This window comes from Merops nubicus, unplaced genomic scaffold, assembly GCF_000691845.1.
Source record: "Merops nubicus isolate BGI_N331 unplaced genomic scaffold, ASM69184v1 scaffold40172, whole genome shotgun sequence".
In the NCBI taxonomy this organism is placed as follows: domain Eukaryota; kingdom Metazoa; phylum Chordata; class Aves; order Coraciiformes; family Meropidae; genus Merops; species Merops nubicus.
Genome location: NW_008593597.1, coordinates 8,178 through 13,460, shown reverse-complemented (window position 1 = coordinate 13,460; position 5,283 = coordinate 8,178).

Below are 5,283 nucleotides of genomic sequence, written 5' to 3'. Positions count from 1 at the left end.
AGCAGACTGGACATCTTTATAGGGGAGTTGTACGTTTCTGTAGAGCTTTGATTTTAAAATCACGTTTTATGAAATACGCGGGTTTTGTATTAGAATTTGTTACGTTAATGTAGTACTATTAATTTGCTCCTATTTGTATAAAAGGTGTCAATATATTTAGTCCATAAAAGTAAGAAAGCTTAGCGTGTTTTCTCTTCTGGCTCTGGGGCTTGCCCATGTGGTAAAGGTGGAGTAACCAAACTCACTTGGGGAAGAGGACATATTTTCACTAAATGGATGCGTGACACCGTCTCAATAGCAACGCAGCTAAACCACCTTTGGGCCTTGACTGCTGGTGCCCTGGTATTGGCAAGGGAAGTTAGGGTCTGTTGCTTACTGCTGTGGGAGTGGGAATATCTGACAGGCAAGACATGGCCTAAATGCCCAAGTTCCATCGCTTCTGGAGTTCACAGCTTCAAAGTCCAGCGTTCTGCTTCTCACAGAGAGACCTCCGTCAGAGCCAGAGGTGAGGAATGTGTTGGCATGTGAAGGCTTTGTGCTCGGCTGTGGTGGAACAGCTTCCCCAGCAAGGTATCTGGCTGGCCTCTTCTGAGAGGGTCTGCCTTCTTGCATAGGCTTTAAGAAGTCCTTCGTAGATGCATAACAGTGGTCAGAATGTTCCAGGGTAAGAAAACTGGAAAGCAGTTCTCTTTCTTTCATTGAAGCTCAGCAGTTTTTATACATCAAACCAACTGGCAGCATCCTTAGTTCAAATACTCCAGTTCTAGACAAACTTCCCAGGCAAGCCTGTATTCTAAGGACCTTCAGGAAAAGCTGCAATGCTCCTTTGTAGCAAATCTCATACAAATCTTGCTTTGCCTTCTGCTGATGTTGGAACAAATAAATGAATAATAAAAACAAATCAGTGACAAGAGTACCATGGACTGCTGTAAAACTTACTGAAGTAGGAACATGAGTGTCTTACAGCTGCATAAAATTTTTCCTGGGTTCACCTTTATTTCCTGTTGTTTTCAGAAGGAGATAATCCAGTGCTGCCTTGGTTGTCCACCTTTGGGTAGTTGTTCATGTGTGCCATCACAGACCTTGCCTCTGAACACGAGTGCTACAGCACTTCATCTTTTGGGTATAAAGTTACTCTTGACAGCTCTTAATGCCAAACAGCTGGAGTAATCCTGCCCAGTTCAGGCCAGTTTGCAGTGAGATAATCCAGCACAAGTGAAAAGGTGACTTAAGAGCAGCTGTTTACATTAACTTTATCATGCACTTTACCTACAGCTGCAAACTTGCACATTTAAGTGCAGTTTTCAGGGATTTTTTTTTAGTTGGAAATATGCAAACTGATCTAACTACATTGGTACAAATCAGGTGTATCTATTCCAACCATGAAAATTGTGATGTGTGCCAAATTAAGTTTCTGTGAATTTAAAGCAGGGTTCAGCTGGGCCTCTTTGTATTTGCAGTAGGCCTGACTGAAACCCAAACCTTCTTGCCTTACCTCAGGGAGGTCCATCTTCATCTCTGGCCGATCCAGCTGGCTGCACAGGGAATGGTAAAAATAAGTGTTGCTGCTGCTCTGTCTAAAACGGGAACATTGATTTAATGAGGAAGTTTGTGGAATCTTAAAAGGGACTCAGAACTACAGTCTCTGTAGTTGAGACTAGATTCCTTTTCCTAAAATACAGCTGCTGTAGAAGCAAGTTCCTTGGCATGACTGCAATTTAATAGTATCAAAACTAGGACAGTGAAGCCAGGTAACTTCAGATGTTCCGGTACGTTCATCTGCTCATCCTTTTTGTTCGGTTTTTCCTGAGGGCTCGCGTCTGCTGCTGGCTGTTGTGGGTCTGTGCTTTGTGCTCTGTTCCTTCCACCTTCTGTAAGACGGAGGAACTAGGGCACCTTTGGAGTTTACAGAGGAAAATATTTGTTCCTTCCAGTCTTGCACCATGACAGAAAACTCAGTCTCACATTTTAGGGACCATCCTGCATGAAGATCAGCCATTGTAGTTTGTTACATGAGCACGGAGGGAGACTCCTGTCATTGCTTGTACTGTATGTTGACTGTTGTACAGTCCTGTACGGCTGCAAGATGAACAACTGTAACCCAGGCTGCAGTCAACGCGCCGGTGCTCGGGCAGCCTGGCTCAGGCCTTGAGATTTAAACATCACCACTGCACGAACTGCCATGGGTGCAGCTTTCTACCCCTTTGCTGCTTTAGCCCCAGGGAGCAAGATCTAAGAGATTAAGTGCCACCCCTGAACATGCCCCCTCCTCCTAAACAAAGGCTTGAGTGTTGGGGAGGTGTATGTGAGGGGTGTTGATTTCCTAATTTGGCAGATGAAATCTGTGATGGTAATGCAGTACCTGGGCTGGAGATCCTGTAGACCTCGCAGATGGCTGGCTCCTTTCCTCCCTTGGAGGCCTGGGCTCCCAAAAGCTAACCCCTGCACACCACAACAGCCCCAGCGTGGCAGGGAAGAGACAGGCTTCAAACCAGGCCCTCCTCCCTTGGCTTCCAGCATTGAGCCTTTCAAGAGGTCTTGACTGTCAGGGGTGATAGGAACCCTCCACATTAAACCATTTGAGGAGGTGACGCTTTGCTCTGACTGCTCAACAGCCATTTTGACAGTGCTGTGTTGCATGGCATGGCACCAGCTGGAAAATTCCTTGCAGGAGTCTCAGCCATAATAATGGCTTTTAATCACTGCGCACCACAGACTAAGTAGTAACATTAATACTAAGTTTGAAGTGTGTCATGACATGGAGCTGAGTCTTCCATAATTAGTTTTAGACTGAAAAGAGTATGTTCTCTGGATGGCTGATAAGGTCTATTTTCACTAATTTTTGGTAATTTGCAATCAGCAGCTGATGGTGGGTTTTTTTATGCTTTAAGCCTCCATTTTAAGTACAAGACTGGATGCCTGCTCTGCTTTTCAAGTTGGGCCTCCCTCGTTGTGGTGACTTCAAGAACCTCAAAATGAGCTCGCTTTGAGGGAAATGTCAGGTGTGACCCTGTTATACCTGCTTGCAGGAAGACATCCACCTCAAACGCTTGAGCTATGCAAGTAGTTTTTCGAGAACAAATACAACCAACAGACCATCAGGTGTACAGAAGCTGTTAGAGAGCACAAACATTTGTTACTTGAAAAGCAAAAGCGTAATTTTTACAGATCTATTCTGGGCTCGTCTAAACTTCACAGGAGTAGCCTCCTCATCACCTCAGTGCTATTTTGGATGTAAGCCTATTGGCCTAACTCAAGGATTCTGGATGCTGCCTAGAAGAGCACACAGCACTCACTAACAGTCTAAATGCTGGTGAAACTGTTGCCTCAACAACTGCACCTCTGCCAGAATTACTGTTTGCACAGGTGGAGTTTATTTCCACCCAGCTTTGTGTGCAGTCTGGACAGCTGGCTTTTAAGGTCCTGAAAAAGACCTCCCAAACTGAAAGAAGCAAAGAAAGAAAGAGGTTCTCCCTCCAACATTTGTGCCCAGAAGGAATAAATACCGGCCTTGGAATTCATGTCCGTTAGAGAAAGGGCAACTGCCAGGTTGATAGCCTGTACCTTTAAGTGGAGGCTAGAGTTCAAAGTGCAAAACAGACTTGCACACGCACACAGGGCTGCATGAAGGAACCACCAAATGATCCTGGGCACCCTGAGTCTGCCTGAAACAGCCGCTGCTCTCTGCTTCTGCCTGCAAGGGATGCACCATCCTTGAGCAATATCTGCCCTGTTGTCTTTTGTTGTTGTTGCCAGAAATTCACTGTCCTCCATCCCACAACTAATACATGCTAGGATGTAACTGCTTCTCCTTGCAGCAACCACCTGTACCATCCAGAGTGTTAGGGCTAGAGTAAAACATGCTAAATTAAGCAGACGGTACAGATGAAACTGGAAAAGTGAGGCCTGTCACTTAGCTATAAAAAACCTAGGATATTACACAGTTGTACTGATACAACCATGGAGTTACATTTGACTACTGACATGAGAAGTGGTTACTTCTTTCATATAGACATCCACTATTTTTTATCAAGTTCTTTAATAATGAAGGTTTTGCCTCTGCAACCAGTCAGGTACATCAGGTTGTTGTGCAAGCACTCTAGAAATTACTGGTCCACAAACCCCATCTTCTTGACTGCCAGGAGCTGCACAAGACAGCTTTGAGGTGTAGGAGTTAGCTCCCATTAGCTGTGTGTTTTCAGTTCTGTAAGGCTCTTCTCTGCATCACAAAGTACTCCCAACTATTAGGAGAAAAGAATTACTTCGTGTGTAGGCTCCCTAGGTCCCCTGTGAAGACAAGGAAGTTCTGTACAGTGAATGAACAGCACTGTCAGGCTGAGCAGAGACCTCCCCTCTACTATGCAGAAGCATGATCTACCCCACCATAGCATCTGCTGCAGGCTCTGAAAGGTCTCCAACTGTACCAATGCTACAAGCTTTTTAACAAACAGTAGAGAAGAAGCTTTTGGAGCTTCTGATGGCTTGGTTCCAAGATCCCATTTCCTCTTTAGAGTTCTGGACACTGGTTTTGAGGTTGAGGCTTTTTCCTGACAAGATAAATGTGGGTTCAACAATGCTGAGGGTTTCAAAGTCATAAAAAGGTGCATCAACTAGAGCGTACACTTTGTAGACAGGCTTGCTTGCACCCTGAGTGCCTCCTGGATCACCTTCTTGGTGGGTAATCTAAAGAATCTGAAGCTCAGCTGGTTAAAGCAAGGACTCATGCTCCTCCCATGACAAGATAACGCAATGCAACAGATTCATTTTAGGGACTGCTTAACACAAGGTTCATTTTCTGCCACTCTGAGGATCTGAATGAAATCCGTGTCCCCGGGCTGCACACTCCCCTCTCTGCCCACAGCAGGCTGCTCACCTGGCTCGGGGCTGCGGGCTCTGCTCCTGCCCCGCTGCTCAGCCGACTCATGCTCCTCCCATGACAAGATAACGCAATGCAACAGATTCATTTTAGGGACTGCTTAACACAAGGTTCATTTTCTGCCACTCTGAGGATCTGAATGAAATCCGTGTCCCCGGGCTGCACACTCCCCTCTCTGCCCACAGCAGGCTGCTCACCTGGCTCGGGGCTGCGGGCTCTGCTCCTGCCCCGCTGCTCAGCCGCGCTGGAGCGACAACCTCTGCAGGAGGGCTGCCTGCTCTGCGACCGGCCAGAAACCAGCCCCACGCCCCCTGGAGATGATGGCGGTGCTGCAGGCCTACGTTTTGTGCACGAGCACCTCACTGCCCTCCAGAACACTGGGGCTCCCTTAGCTTTGGCTGTGTGGG